Raw genomic sequence first — 17,895 nt, forward strand, 5'->3', positions numbered from 1 at the left:
AATGGTAGTTTTATACTTCCACTACACGTGATAGAGACATGTTTCCATTTACCTCTCCACCCCTCTTTTTTCACCTTCTTGATGAATACATGATATCTCTGGGGTAGTTATCTGGTTTTTCATGGCGGGTCACAATGACATACTTCATTGAGTGCAGTCAATGGGAAGAAGTGCCATTGATCGTTGTTTTTCAAAATTTGTACCAACTAAAGGCCTAAAATTGAGGGGGCTCGGTGGGTTTATTTTTTTTCTCTCCTCATGAAGATATGGAATCCATTATTACGAATTGGTATTCGAACCTTCGCCTAAACTGCTGCAAGTACATATGGGTTAAGTACAAGCTTAATAGTGGCTTTGACTCTACATTCTAACAAAATTTTTCCTCATTGTTCAATGGTAATAGAGGATGCTAACTTTGATAAAATATCGGCTTTGGTGTTCTCCGTTCTTGATAGTTGTCTAACCTGTGCTTTATGAAACTGAGTGAGTAGTTAAGTTGCTAGGGAGTGGTATTTCTTCAAGCTTGGCTCTTTCACTTCATACTCACCATTCATCTACTTCGTTACAAGCTAAGAATTAGTATGTATGAGTAGTTCCCTTGCCCCTAGATGTAGAGCCAATTGTAATCCTGACATTAGTTCCTCATACTCCACAATGTTGTTAGATGCTTGGAAGCAAAAAAATAGTATATATTGCCACTCATTTTCATCAAGATCTTCTAGAAGAACACTTGCTCCTAACCCAAGCTTCGTTGTGGAGCCATCAACATAAATTGCCCAACACTTTGGCTTTGCAACTAAACTTGTTTGCCCCTGTGATGAGCTAAATACTACATCTTGTGTGATGAATAGAATATTCTTTTTAGAGGCATATATGCATTTATAATAAAACATCGTAAGAAAAAGTAAGTATTTGTTAAGTAAAATTTGGATAATCTTGTGTGAATGATAATGTTCGAAATTAAAATTTACCTACAGGGTCTGATGATTTATGAAAAAAGCATTCTACCATAAAATCAGCTAGGATCTGAGCGTTGATTATTGTTCTTGGGGGGCATATTCTATTCAAAACTCAACTAATTCAATTCCTCATTTGGTTATTCTACCTGAAGTATCCACTCTAAACAAAATATCTTTGATAGGTTGATTAGTCATAACAATTAAAGGATGAGCCTGGAAATAAGAATGCAATTTGCGAGTTGCCACAATTAAAGTGAAAAAGAGCTTTTTTGTCTTTGAATACATTTGTTCACCATTCTATAACACATTGCTAACATAATATACTGGAAATTGGTAAGCCTTATCTGCTCTAATTAGAACAACTGCTATTGTTTCATCTGAGGTCGCCAAATAAAGATAATGAGTTTCCCTCATACGAGGTGACATCAAGAGTGGTGGGGATGTGAGATATGACTTGAGTTTGTCAAAAGCAACTTGACACACTTTTGTCCAACTAAAACAATTTCTTAAGGCTTTGAAGTATGGTAAGCATTTATCTGCCATCATAGAGACGAACCTATTAAGCGCAACTACCTCTCCGTTAAGCGCTGAATATCCTTGGTGGCCATCAAGGGAGGCATATCTAAAATGGCTCGAATCTTCTCTAGGTTCGCTTTTATTCCTCTATCTACAATCAGGAAGCCTAGAAATTTTCTTGCTCTTACAACGAAAACACATTTCTCTAGATTCAAATTCATGCTATGAGCTCCCAAGATAGAGATAAATCTTAGATATGTTCCCTTAGAGTGGAGCTCTTTACCAACACGTCATCAACAAAAACCTCAACATTGTGTCCAATTTGCTCTCTGAAAATCTTATTATCTAGTAGGTTGCACGTACAATCTTCAACCCAAAGGGCATAACTCGATAGCAAATTAAGCCTTTTGTGATAAATTACTGTTTTATCTTGATCTTCTGGGGCCACGAAAATTTGGTTATAACCCAAGAATGCATCCGTAAAACTCATGACTTTATGACCTGAGGATGCATCCGCCAACCTATTGAGGGTAAAGGAAAACTATCCTTGGGGCGAGCTTTGTTAAAGTTGGTGAAATCAATGCACATTCTCCACTTTTTATTGGCCTTCTTCACCATCACTACATTTGAAATCCAATCAAGGCATGCCATCTCTTTAATGAAGCCTATTGAAAGCAGTTTTCGTACCTCCTTCCTTATGGCCTTCACGACTTGTAGAGTAAATCTTCTTTTCTTCTGCTTAATTGGCTTGATCTCGAGAGATACATTTAACATATAAACGATCACTTGAGGATCCACACCAGGCATATCTGTAGTTGAACATGCAAAAATGTCAGAGTTCACTCTTAAACATTGAACCAAGTCCTCTTTTTCCCCCTCTGCCAATGTTGAAGAAATATTTACAAACTTATCTGTGTTATCATAGAATAATTGTAAAGTTTTTGTGACCTCTATTACTTCTGGCTTATGAATTCTTTTTTCACCTCTGACATCTAAACTATCCAAATCCAAAACTTGACCAACCACTCTTGTTTACTATGAGCTTTATCCCAGCGACACTAGTTTGTACGTTTGTTTGATTGCTAACAGGTGACACTGTTTAGCTGTTCGCTGATTAGAATTCATAAAAGCTATCCTTATTTTTGTAGGAAACTTGATCTTCATACAAAAAGTTGCAAGCATCATCTTTGCCATTCTAATAATGAGATGTCCAAAAATGGCATTATAGGCCATTTGAAGGTCTACGACAAAGAGTTGAATAGGTAAAGTAATGCATCCCTTCACCTCGATTGTATAGTTCACAAAACCATACAAAGGGCTTGCCCTCCTCATAGTTTGCTCTTTACATCATATTTTTTGGTATGCATCCGAAGTCAACACCTCTAAAATGTTCCACTGTCAATAAAAATTCTCTTTACCTCAAACCTTGCTATACTTGCTGACACGACCATTGGATCATTTCCTTCTTCATCACACACCAAATCCTCATCATTAAATTCCACCTTCCATTTTTCTTACTGATGCAATCTTTCGGTGAACTGAGTGACATTACATTTCTATGATAAGCTTTCTCTTTGTGTTGGAGGTCGTCCACTCTTCATCCGTACCAATTATCACATGTATTCTACCTCTAACTTTTTGCTTACCCTTATCATCTTCTCACAAAGTCTGACCTGATGGTGTAGCATCCCGAGCCATAAAATTTTTAAGCTCTCCATTCCTCACTTCTTCTTCAATAGAATCTTTCAAAGAAGAACAATCTTTAGTCTTATGTTTTCCATCATTGTGAAAATTACACCTGTCCCTTGAGTTTGACCTAGACTAATTATGTCGTATGGGTGGAGGACTTGGCAAGATGCTTAAAATTTTAACCTGATTAAGAATATAGGCACGTGTAGCATTTAAGGGAGTATAGGTTTCAAATTTTCCATGAGGATCATACCTTCTTATGTGCTAAACCTGAGATCATTGAAATGGTCTTGGTGATTCATTTTATGAATAAGTCCTCTGTTGTGCCCCTCATTCTATGCGTAGACTCTGAGAAACAGGGCCATGATGATTGCAAACTCCCTGTCAGTTTCTAAACTATCTATCATCCCTTTGGAAGGTATTGCGAGCCGCTTTTTTAATTTCTTCTACTTCAGCGAACTTATGAGCCCTCTCATACAAATCTGCCAAACTTTGTGGCCTATTATAAGTGAATGAATATTGCACATGTTTATTCTAAACACCCATGATAAAGTCATCAATGACCTACTAATCCTACAAATTTGTGTTTAGCATTACTACATGAAAACGTTTAACATAATCTTGTAAGGATTCTCTATCCCTCTTTTTTATTGACATCAAACCCATAGGATTGCTCATTATTGTTCTATGAGTTTGAAATCTTCCTAAGAACATTTGGCCCAACAGCAAGAAGCTCTAAATGGAGCCCTGTGGTAAAAACAAATACCAATCTTTCGTACTTCCTTTAAGGGTCATAAAAAAGGCTTTAAACTTTGCAGCATCAGAGGTCCCTAGCACATTCATATAATCATTGTACTACATGAGATGTTCTTCTGGATCCCTTCTTGCTTCGAACATTTCCTTCAGAACCTTAAACTCAGCTGGTAGGCTCACAACTACTATCTCAGAAGCTAATAGATTGTTAAAACAAAACAACCAATCCATATATTAGGCATTTGGATGTAATGTTCTTACATCTCTAATGCAGAACAACCATTTCACTCTGCCACGGTTTTGCATGTGCCCCTACATCCTCCTCATGGGTAGACATGAAATTATCTTAAAGATCAAAGTTGTCAAATTGAATTTTCCTCCTCAACTCTTCATTTTGTCTTAATACTTCTTACTGAAATGCTTGTTGCTGTTCAAACTTAGCACTTTATTGAGCCATCTACTCCTACAAACCTAACACTTGTTGTGGCGATGCTCCCTGATCAGAGGAAAATGACAATCCATGACTAGAAGAAGCGTTGAGATCTAAAGAGTTGGAAACACTTGCATGGCCCAAGTTACCGAAATTCTCTAGTCGGTCGACAAACCAACCAACAAAAATATCTATCTCGTTGGGTTGACTGCCAGTGCCAGAACCTTTTGCTTGTCCCGACAGGAAATTAGTGGGGAAATTATCATTAGGGTGAGTAATTTTGGTTTTTTTAGCAATATGAAGATCAGAAGCCTATCCACACTCACCGCACCAAATTATTGAGTGTTTCTCTGTGTCCTTTGGATGGGTTTAGTTGTGTATTTATATTATATGGTTATTATTCATAAATGTGATATTGTAGGTAGGTTTCATGCATGTCGACATGTACCCTACTCTAGGTTTAACACGTGTTTATATGATGTGGGTTCGCCTATGCGATAGTGTGCTAACCTACATTGTGCAATCTCATAGAAGGGTGCAAGTGTCTTACATGCAAACTCATAGTATCACACAAACTTGAAGTGTCGCGTGTGAAATGATATACGAATTGTGCAAGTATACAAGTCGAATCAAGTAATAAAGTGATAAGTAAGATCGTCTCCACAGGGATAGAATTAGGTGGTCAAGTTATTATAAAAAATTATGATTAATGGTATAGAAAAACGAAGATAAGTATGCGGTAGTAATTTAAAGGAATAAAATATATGTGATAAATGTGTACTGATTAATACTGGAAAATGCTAAAGCAAAGCAAGAGTAAAAATTCAATAGCAATTACGAGAATAACTATGTGAATAATATGTAATGAACAAGTAAACAACTAAATATGTTATGGCAAGATGCTACGGCAAAGGATAGAGGATATACAAAGTTGATTTGGAAGGTCAGGATTACTATGAATCTACCATTTTTATCAATAATGCCCTAGCAAAATCATACTCAATCTACTGCTCAGAAGAGTTTTAAAGTGGTTTACTTCTTTCGAGAGCAAAAACCTCAAGTTACCTTGCCTTAAGTGATATATGTCTATAAGCCTTTAGCATGGTATCCTACATTATTTTGTTTGCTTCCCATATGAACGCTGCTCTATATCTAGAGTCTACTACAAGTATCGGTTGAGTTCTAGCTTATATCATTCAATTTCAGTCTAACTAATCCAACATTTTCATAATTAGGTCAATTTATGGGCATGTTGCATAGTCATCTATGTCTAGGGATTTGCATGCATACAATTTAGAAATAAAAATAATTGAATGAAATAATAAATTAATGTAGATCTATGCTTTAACCATTAAAGAAAATAAAGGTTTCATCATGTAATCCCAACCCTACGAGATTTAGCTCATGGGTTGCCAAGTAAAATTCAAAACCAAAATATCATCCAACATCATTTCAATCAAATCAATTCACGAAGGAACAAAGTAAGATATATGAAAGAACTTTAGGAAGACAACTTTCTCTTATCCAATTCACACTCCAGTGACACAATGTCCTATGGTAGCTGAGAGGGACTGCCTTCGTTTTCCTCTTTTCATCTCTACTTAGACGCTACCCTCTATTTTTTGCCTCCAAATCTCCACGCACTTTAGGGTTTCCTCCTTTGGCTTTTTATAAGCTTTTCCCCTAGGATAAATCCAACATCTCATGATATCCTCTCCTATTTTTTAGGTAGGTTTTTCTGGTACAAGTAGAGTTGGGATGAGACTGGTATGCGTTGAGTGTTGACTCGGTTATCTTCCTGGAATTGCCACGGCATACAAGTTGGAAAATTGTCCAACCTTTTCCCTTGACAAACCTTCACTCATTTATTTCATTCTCCACATCCTGTACCTGCCAAACCACCAAACACAACCCTTCCATATGCAATTAAAAGTACCTAACATTTAAACACAGTCCAAGATCCTAATGCAATGAGAAAAATACCAATGAAATGTTCTAAAATGCAACTAAATATACCCAAGTTCAAACAATTAGCTAGGTAATTTAAAAGAAAGAAATACAACTCTTTTTAAAACTTATCACACCCCCAAACATGAGTTATTTCTTGTCCTCAAGCAAAATATGCATGAATGCGAAACTTTTACCAGCACATGTAACTACCCTGTACTGCTAGTCTATTTAAAGAATAATATATTCATCAGTTCTCGGCACTCTTCTTTCTCTAAAACGTGTTCAAGTTTTAAAGGTTCACTCAACAAAGGTAGTGCATAAAATTTCTCCCTAAAAACAAAATTTTCTAAGTACTCATGTGTGCTTTCTGGCCACAGCAAACATCTCCTAATTTACTCAATTCATTTGTTACCTAAACTCAAGTTACTTTGTAACCCTTGCTCTAAGCCTACTCAAAATATTTATTTGTATTTGTTTTTTTTTATTATGTGTATTTGGGGATTTAGCATGTCACAAAATTCTTTGACATGATAATCAAAATAGAGCATACACTGAATTACCTAGTACTCAATCATGTAAAAATTTAAATAAAAATCACTCTTGAAGCTAAGGCTTTTAACTTAGAAGATGGATGGGGCAAACAACTACCTCTTAGCTACTCAGCCCGTTACTATAGTGGAGTGCGCCCCTAATTTATTTTCTTTTTTTATTACACACTCTTACTTAAACTCACCTTTCTAGTCAGCAACACAATGGAGCAAACAAAGTAGTGCTGACTTACTCGACAATTCTAAGTTTTGGAGTGCCTATTTCTTTTATTTTAATAATGTTGTGGCAATATGATTAATTTTGGCATCAAAAGTCCCTAAGTTCATTAAAAGACACTTGCTATAAAAAAAACTGAGTATAGGACATCTCATTTTTTAGGAAGTCATTTTCAAGCAACCTAACCTAAGCTAATTTCACCTAATCCACAGTCACATGTTCTAGGTATATTGAAGAATTTGATGTCATCATCAAAAATCATAAGTTAATATTGTAATCCTCATAGGAAAAATAATACTTAGTAGTTACATGGCGGTGGAAAAACAATTTTAACTATACTAGAATAACTATACTAAAATGATCATACATACTAAATATAAAATACAGCCTAAATGCACAATACACCCCTAAACCTAAGGGATGCATTGTCCTCAAGGTATGTACAAATATAAAACATGAATGTGAGAAGATATATATGAATAAAAAATGGCATGCAAAACAAATGGAATGCATGATGCAAAGAAAGGAAGAAAACTTGCCTAACTTGGAGTGAAGTATGGTTACTTCATTCTTTTTTGCTGGTGGATTTGCGTGCACTGATCTTATAACACAATTTCCTTTTCATTAGGTGTATATCCCCCCTTCTTTATCAGACTCCATGATCTAATTAATAAGATGATCAATCATAAATGAAAATAACTCTAAGTAATTAAAGATAAAAATAATAAAAACAAAATTAAAGGAAAGTAATTAAAGAAAAGAAAGAAAGAAAAGATTTTTTTTATGCTTTTTCCAATTTCGCAACAATTTGGAGTTGTCGAGTCTTAGGGAGATTGAGTTGCTTCTGTAATTGACCGAGTGAGTTGAGCACTTGTTGCTCGAATGGATTGTTCCAAATAGAAGATTTTGTTGTGGCAAATATCTTTCAAACTATTCTTACACTGTTGTTTCTAGCAAACCAATGGCATGGCATTCTTTATTATCATCTGCACATTTCAAAGCATCAAATACATTGAAAGTAACTTACTGATCATTTACCCTTATATTTAGTTCACCTTTCTGCACATCAATTAAAGTCCTGCCTGTAGCAAGAAATGATCTTCTGAGAATAATTAACACATCTTTGTCAGTTTCACATTTTAAAATATGGAAATCTGTCGAAAAAATAAACTTATCTACTCTTACTAGGTACGTCTTCAATTTTACCTTCCGGATGTGCGTAGGATAGCTCAGCCAGTTGCAACGTAACCGTAGTAGGTTTTGCTTTCCTAATTCTCAGCTTCTTGAAAATAGACATAGGGATTAGATTTATAATTGCTCCTAAATCACATAATGCCTTACCAACATACTAATAGTGAAACTTCCTGGGTCCTTCAACTTTGGAGGTAACTTATTCATCAACATCGTTGTACACCATTCAATGAGAGCAACAAGCTCAAATCCTCCCAATCCGTGATTCTTTGACAGTATATCTTTCAAAAATTTCACATAATTGGGAATTTTCTCCAAAGCTTCTACTAACGGTTTGTTGATATAGAGTTGCTTCAAGACCTTCAAAAATCATTTGAATTGAACATCCTGTTTAGAACTTTTGAATCGTTAAGAAAAAGGTGGATGTGGTCGTCTTCCAATCGCCGATATTGTTTTGCTGTAGCATTATTGTTGACAACATGATCTGATTCTGCCACAAAATTTTGCTGCTTATACTTTTTAGCTGCAGGATATTTTTGATATGAATCTGAACTCTTTCCCTGGTTGAGTCTAGAGTTGTCTTCTGCTACAGTGGCATCTTGAACAATGTCTTCCAGCTGAGTCCCACTTCTAAGAGTAATTGCTTTGCAATGTTGACTGTCTTTTGTACTTGAATTCTCTGTATCGCTTGGCAATGCTCCTTGTGACCTCGAATCAAATCATTCGCTATTTACCCCACTTGATTCTCAAGAGCTCAGAGAGACGCAACCTGACTTTGAATTACAGTAGCCTGACTTTGAATTACAACATCATTTTTAGCCATATATTCCTTCAATAAAGCTTCAATAGATGTTGAGGATGATGATGTTTGACCCTGTTGAATATTTTATCTTGGCAGAGGGTGATTATAACCAGGTGGTGCGTTCTGTCTTGCAACATTGTTTGAATTCCTCACACCTTTATTATTTCAACTAAAATTTGAATGTTGATTCCACCTTGAATTGTAGGTGTTATAATAGGGACTACTATTTTGGTTAAAATTACTTATTTAGTACACAAATGTTGGGTTTGATAGGCATTCATCAAAGACATGATCTTCACCATAATAAACACACGATAGCTCGACTAATTTCATCTCCTGAACTATAAGGGGTTTCTTATCTGTTTTGATCATATAAGCCAAAGAAGATACCGGGGTTGTCAACAAAGTTACTGCATCTAGCTCTATAGTACCAATAGCTCTCTTGTCCGTCCTGGCTCTTTTGATCGAATATTGATAATCATTGTTGGCAATCTTTTCCAAGATCTTATCTGCTTCATTATAAAATTTATCCAACAAAGTACCATTGGATGAATCATCAACTACCATCCTTGTATGTGTATTCAACCCATTGTAGGATATCTCTATCTGAGTCCAGTGTTGAAATCCATGCATCGAATATTTCTGAATTAATTCTTTAAATTGTTCCAAGCTTCATATAGTGTTTCATCCTTTGATTGCAAAAAATATGTGATGTAATTTCTAAGCTTGGAATTCATATTTGATGGATTACACTGTAGCAAAAACCTCTGGCAAAGATCATTCCATGATGCCACTGTTCCTGACGGTAAACCATTCAACCATACTCTTGCACGATCTCTTAAAGAACATGGAAACAATTTAAGTCTCAGGGCATCTTCAGGAACACATTTGTAGCACCCTTAACCCGTATCCGTCGCTGGAATAGGGTTATGAGGCATTACCGATCAATACACAACATTCACATACATATATGCATTCATTATCAAAATCCATTCATCTCAATCATATTGTCCCTTCTAAGGTCCTGCGAGACCTTAAAACTTGCTTAAAAGAGGTTCGGGACTAATTGAAAACATTTACAAACTTTAGGAAACTTAAAGAAATTTTCAAACATATAAGGGTCACACGTCCGTGTGAACCGGCCGTGTGCCTCACACGATCACCAGGCACGCTCGTGTCACAGGTTGTGCGAAAACAGGGTGTAACACCCCAAACCTGACCTAGAAGTTAGGCCTGAATCTGACGTGTCACATTGAAGTGTTTTTCAAAAACCATGTTCTCATTGAAAACCCTCCTTACTATTTAAAACCTCTGGCCATTTTAAAACTTGTGAAATGTTAATCCCCTTAAAACCTTACTTGTTGCGGAAGCTTAATTTTAAACAGTTGCGGAAATATGATTTTTTGAAAACCAATGGTTGTTTTGGAAAACCGCGTCCTACTTCTAACCGATATTAAGCATACTAAATAAATTTCCCAAACAAAAAGTTAAAAAAATAAAAAGGCCTTAATACAACCCAAATCAAAAACCAAAGTGCTTAACTAAATAAATGAAATAGAAAAACATGTGCAGTTGTGTGGTCGTCTCCGAGCCCCTCGCGGCACCGATCCTCCTAATGCTGGGGATTACCTGAACAGTTAATAAATGGGGTGAGTTTATGAAAACTTAGTGTGTAATCCCCTCCTAAACTAAAACAGTTAGTAAACAGACAGAATTGAGAATCAGTTTGGGTCGGAGCCCATTACAGAATCAGTATCATATGTAGATATGCAGACAGATTACCAGCCCAGTCCAACCAACACACCACCCATACCAACCAGCACACCATGTGTGGATAAAATCGACCCACCCAGCCAACATACCAAGCTTAGCACCGATTGCGGCATTAAGTTAACAAGATAGCTCAACGCTATAAACAGGACAGCTCAACGCCGTAAACAGGACAACACATAGCCTTAAACATCACAGCAATGCTACCAGATAATAGGACGGCTGGAATTCGTAAGCAGAATGGCACAATGGCACAAAGCCATCGATAACTGCATTATGTTAGGCACATAGCCCTCAACTAAAGTAACATAATTGGCACACAGCCCTAGGTAAATGTGATCAACACAGAGTCGTCAATATTCATATATTGGCACATATCCTTAGGCAAATACGTTTGGCACACAACCATAATCAGGTTGGCACAGAGCCATATGTAGGTTGGCACAAAGCCATAATCAGAATAATTGGCTTTAAGCCATCGGTAGCTGTATCATTTTAGGCACATAGCCATTAGCGATGGTAATATAGTCGGTACATAGCCTCGGGTAAATATGATCGACACAGAGTTGTCAATAATCATATATTGGGCTTAAAAGCCACCGGTGGATCCACAGTCGTCAAGCAACCATGCGATCCTTAATTGGTGAATCCACGACCGTCAAGCAACCATGCGATCCTCAATCGGTGGGTCCATGGTCGTCAAGCGACCATGCGATCCTCAATTTCTTCCTTTTTAATAATCCCCACCCATGTGCAACATAATATTATACGAGTGCAGCAAATATACACACGACATACAAAATCATACAAATCTCAGTTACAACAGTCCAATCACAGTCATACATTCTCAGTCAAAACATAGTCAAATCAATCAAATTGTATTATTAGTGAGTCATATACCCTAGAGGGGCAGAACGGTCTTTTTACCTATTAGGGGCATTTTAGTCATTTCACCCTAAAAGGGTGTTTTGGAAAATCTACAACCCAAGGGTATTTCGATAATTTTGCAAACTAATGGTATTTCTGTAATTTTTGAAAGTCAAGGGTATTTTTGTAATTTTGTAAATTAGGAGTATTTCTATAATTTTCCAAATCAAGGGTATTTCGGTAATTTTTTAACTCAAGGGTATTTTGATAATTTTACAAATCGATGGTATTTCGGTAATTTTACAAGTCGAGGGTATTTCAATAATTTTACAGGTTGAGGGTATTTCGGTAATTTCACAAATCAGGAGTATTTTATTAATTTTGCTAATCGAGGGTATTTTGGTAATTTTGTAAACTAAGGGTATTCAGTAATTCTATCTTACAGGGGCATTTCAGTAATACTAGCCTACAAATATGAGATTCACATAGTCCAATCCAATATTTACTACAGAGTCATACAATTTATCCACTTGGGCCCATTGGGCCCACTTGGCCCATCTCAACCCAAAGCAACCTAAGCCCATGAGAGCACTCATGATGGCCTCAACCATCACGTCAAAGCTCCCACATGTGCGCTCGCAAGCTGGTGTGGTTGCCATCACCGTGTGATCGACATTTCGGCATTCTGGCATTTTCCGTTCTACAGCTAGAGAGTGCAAAATACACACATGTTTATGAGAACGCACTGAAGTCCATGATCACTAACCTTGGCGCATCCTGCATTGAGTCTTAATCACTTTTTGCCTCACCAACTTATGTTCTTCGTTCTATAACCATTAAGAAAATTCCTTATTTTTTATTACCACTTCAACCATAGAGTTCTAGTCCAACTCCACCTCTTACACAGCTCAAACAGCAAAATAATCACTCCACTGTGCATGCCAAGTCTTGAACCTTAGACCTCACGGTTACATAACACGCCACCTTGCCACTACACCACAAGGCTCTTTGTGCCACCATTTTAGCTTCAATTAATTATAAGGTCTATAGGCCAAAGTCCAGGTTCCTTTAAAAGAAAAACCAAAATAAATTGCAAGAGACAAGACTTTATCCCAAGCTCCCTTGCAAACTTAATGACGCCACAACCACTAGACCACATGCTTCCTTGTGTCATTATTTACCACAATAATTTAAAAGGCCTTCATCCAAACACCCAGGGTTTTATTCACTTAAAACCAAAATTTATGCTAAAGCCTAGGTTTGAACCCAAGATTTCTCCAACACTTCTCAGGGCCATTTACCACCAAAGCAGACATTTAATTGTGTCATTTCCTTATACAATTAAATGCTTATATACAACCTCCTTACGGACCCATACACAAGGCCTAATACTTCTATGCCCAAATTTGGGGCGTTACACAACGCATACATACTGACTTGCACCATACGGCCGAGGACATGCCTGTGTGCCAAGCCGTGTGAAATCTAATGAGGGTTGCTGACTTGGGTCACACGGCCAGCCACACGCCCATGTGTCAGACACGGCCAATAGACACGTCCGTGTGTCCAGGCCGTGTCAAAAGTGTTGGGTATACTGCCTTCATTCGAAAGGGTATCCTAAAGGACACATGGCTGTGTTACATGACCATGTGTCGTACATGGCTGAGACACACGCCCGTGTCTCTGCCTGTGTAGACAAAAATAGGCCATTTGCAAAGCCAATTTGCCACCCTTTCCACAAGCATACCTAGCTATCAAAATGGTATCATTCAATACATATATGAGCAGCCAAAATATGTCAAATGACATACAAATCATGCCATTTAACATCAACCATTACAACTACTCAATTCCATGTTAAAAAAACATACCAAATCAATATACTAAAATCATCATAAACTTACATATCTTCTCACCTTTCTATCAACCAAATCATGCTTCTCAATATACCAATTCATCATATATAAATCATACCATTTCTCAAGAATTAATGTATCAACTAATAACTAACCAAAAGAGCATCCATACAACCATTCCAAACAAGCCAACACTTAGGACATTATAAACATCACATATATCATTTATCCAACATATAATTCAAGCCAACTTAAATGGCCATATTCTAACATTTGCAATCCAAATCTCATGGCTAACATCATAACTCATAACATACCAAGATGACACATGTAACATCTCGAAATAGGGCTTAAATGGAATAGTGGTTGTGAAACCAAAAATTTGAGATATTAAAGTTTATTTCGATTAATTTTTATGATTTACCAAGTGATTATCTGCATGTGTTAGAGTATTGATAAGAAATTTTATAGATTGCATGTTTAATTTGCCTATTAGGGCTTATTTGCAAAAGTTGCTGTAACAGACTGATTTAGGGCCTAAATGGAACGATGGTTTTAGAACCATGAATTCGAAGTCAAAAAATTTATTCCGATTAAGTTTTAAGGTTTATTTATTGATTAAAATATTGTGTAAAAATATCGTTATGTAATTTTATTGATAAAGTGCTTAATTGGACTTTTAGGACTAAATTGCAAAAGTTGCAAAATATGTGTTCTAATTCATAAGTACTTGATTGAAATGGGGGTTTGAAGAGGAGTTCCTTAAATGGTAATTAGACCATTATATTTCGTTTGGACAAAAATGGGCATGAATAGGACAAAATTTTAAAGAAAGGCCTTACGGGCATTTTAGTCATTTGGTAATTAAAAGAAATAAAAAGGGAAAATAAAGCCAAAATTGACTCATCTTTTTCATGGAGGCCGAAATTAGCATGGGGGAAGCCGTGGCTAGGGTTTTCAAGATTTCCAATGTAACACCCCGAACCCGAGACCGTCGCCGGAGTCGAACGCGAGGTGTTAACAGACTTCAACCCACTTATTGACAATTTTCAGACAAGCTGCCAATCTGAGTACTAGTCGCTCCAAAATTCATAACTTGAGTTTTACAACTCGAAAATCAGTTCCGTAAATTTTTCCTGAAACTAGACTCATATGTCCATCTACATATTTTTTTCTAGAATTTTTGGTCGAGCCAATTAGTACAGTTTATTAGTTAAAGTCTCGCCTGTTGTAGGGATCGACTACACTGACCTTTGTGCGTTACGAATTGGATATCTCCTGTACAGGGCTTCAATACTGATGCCGTTTGTTTCTATAGAAACTAGACTCAGAGAGGAATCTACACATATATGGAATGACTCCTAATTATCTCTGGTTAATTTACAATGATTTTCCAAAGTTGGAACAGGGGATCCAGAAACCGTTCTGGCCCTATTTCACAAGAACTTTAAAATCTGTTAACTTATAACTCATATGACCATTTCGTTTCTTCCATATGAAAGTAGATTCATCAAGGTACACTTACATAATTTATTTGCTATTTAATACCATTCCTACTATTTTTAGTGATTTTTCACATCCACGTCACTGCTGCTGTCAGCATCTGCCTTTAGTAGGCTTTACCTATTTCATACTTTCCATGATTCAATTGGCCCTTTTACATACATAGCACAAAGCGTGATCATGATTAACCATTCCAATGGCTAATCGTTTCAAAATAATTCCATACCTCATAAGGGTCAACATACAAACGATTATAGTTCTATGCTAAAACGTATATAAGCCATTTTCGCATGGCTATCCAAGTTTACACAAACCGGAAGGTACATGACCTTCAACAAAGGATGGTCCTATACATGCCATTTCAAAGTTCAACCAAAATTTGTACCAAAATGGGGCTTCGATAGTGTGGATGACTTGACTTCTTTGATCCCGAATCCGATAGCTAACGAGCGAAACCTATAAAACAGAGAGCCAAAGCAACGGGTAAGCATTTTAATGCTTAGTAAGTCTCATGCAATGAAATCAGCTTTGACTAAGGTATTTTATTCACATGGCTAATTAAACCACTTTACTAATTCACATTCCCATACTCATACTTATTTCACATCACCGACCCTTATGTTCATACACAAAAGAACAACTTAGCCCAAGGCGGTAGCTCGTTTATCAACTTAGCGCATACTTACTTGTAAGAATTCAATTAGTACAAGCACATACAAACATACCTCATTGCTGGAATTTTCACAAGTGTGTAAGCTGAAATTTTCACAGCAAGATTGCTCACTTCGAATCACATACTTTCGGATTTAACCGGATATAGCGACTCATACGATTGCCTTCGGTCATAACCCGGATTTGGTGACTTGCACAAAGGCCTTGGTCTTAGCCGGATATATCAACTCGCACGAATGCCTTGGTCTTAGCCCGGATATATCAACTCGCACGAATGCCTTGGTCTTAGCCGGATATATCAACTCAGACGAATGCCTTGGTCTTAGCCGGATATATTTCCAATGTTCACTTACACATATATCAATATTCAAGACACGTCCATAGTTCATTTTCGTTACTAAAGCTCTAACACAAAATATTTATCAACCTTTACTATTTCGGCTCAATGGCCACACAAACAAGGAGCATAATTTTGATATAATTCAAGTAGGGTCATCACTCAAGACTTACCTCGGATGTTGTCGAGCGATTTCGACGGCTATTCAACTACTTTTTCCTTCCCTTTATCGGATTTAGCTCCCTTTGCTCTTGAGCTAATTCACACAAATTTAACTTATTAAAATCTCATCATGATAGCTTATGGCGAATATGACAAGGAGTGTAAATGGTCATATGGCCATCCTTTAGCTCAAATACACAATGGTCATGCACATTTTTACATCACAACAAGCAATTCAATACATTCAAACATCAACGTGAAGTTCAAAGTACTTGGCCCTTATATACATTAGGCATCAAAGTTGCATATGTACGAAATCATAAATCGAACTCAACACATTAGTTAATATTCCTCTTAGCGAATTTTCTAAGCCAAGAATAGGCATCTATATGCTTGCCTCAAACCGAATGCATGCACACTAATTACCCTCATGTGGCGAATATACACTTAATACCACACAAAAAAACAGCATACATTTTACTACTAACACATTACATATCGTAATTCATTGCACATCTCTTATTTACTTCATAATCAACACATCATCACAAGCAAATATACACTTTGAATTAGTATATATGTCATACCAATCCATCATGTGCAAACATATATTCATGTAGGTGCAAGGCCGAATTCTCAAGTGGCTTATATCCAAATATATACACATTTCCAAAGCTTAAATCTTACTTACCATGCAACATGCATGAATTATACTTATGGATATATCATGGCCGAATACCACAACACCACACCATTTCAATTTGGTCATGGTGAAACAAAGAACTTAGTATCTCATTCAAAAAAATGCTAAAAGAAAATCTAAGAATCTTCAATCCTCCATCACATGTATCACTTTCAAGCTTGTTATTTAACATGCAATGGCATTAACACCACATTCACTTTGGCCGAATTTCATTCCCATGACATAACAAGGATTTGAACCATGGGCTAACAAGAACATTAAGCTAGCAACTAAAAACATGCATGAACCTCAAACATACCTTAATCTTGATGCAAGTTTAGCCAACCTCTTCCTAATCCTCTTCCAAACCAAATATGAAGCAAAACTCCTTCCTTATCCTTAGTATTTTCTACCAACAAGAGAGTGAAAAGAGATGAACAAAATTTTTTCTTTCTTTCTTTAGGACATTCGCCAAGCTATGGAGGAAGATGGACACTTTTTTTTTTGTTTCTCATCTACTAACATTAATTGTTTATTCCATACCCTTATTTTATTCTTTCCATCATAACCCATTTACCAAACATGTTTCATGACATGATTTTTGCCCATAAATCCTTGTCATGGCGGCCACTAGCTATGGGGGAATTTGACATGCAAGTCCATTGTTTTGCATGCATCCTTTAATTAGTCATCACACATTTCCCTCATACTTTCAAAGTTTATTACTAGGTCCTTTCTAGTGAAATTCACATCTATAATTCTAAATCAAAGCATAAAAATATCACACATGAGTTAACACACATTATAGGCAATAAAATAAATATTAAATTATTTTTATGCCTTGGTTTTGTGGTCCCGAAACCACATTTCGACTAGGGTCGTTTTAAGGCTGTCACAACTCTCCCCACTTTAGAAATTTTCGTCCCGAAAATCTTACCAGTAAATAGGTTTGGATATTGCTCTTTCATAGAGTTCTCGGGTTCCCAAGTAG

General features: G+C 36.5%; 1 non-coding gene across 1 annotated transcript; it reads left to right on the forward strand.

Annotated features, from left to right (window-relative positions):
• The first annotated feature begins 9,677 nt into the window (after nt 1-9,677).
• On the forward strand, nt 9,678-9,783 carry LOC128294524 (small nucleolar RNA R71). Its single transcript, XR_008284833.1, has one exon. It is a non-coding gene; the product is annotated as a small nucleolar RNA R71 (small nucleolar RNA).
• The last annotated feature ends 8,112 nt before the right edge of the window (nt 9,784-17,895 follow it).

The sequence above is a fragment of the Gossypium arboreum genome, chromosome 6 (genome assembly GCF_025698485.1).
Source record: "Gossypium arboreum isolate Shixiya-1 chromosome 6, ASM2569848v2, whole genome shotgun sequence".
Taxonomy (NCBI): Eukaryota; Viridiplantae; Streptophyta; class Magnoliopsida; order Malvales; family Malvaceae; genus Gossypium; species Gossypium arboreum.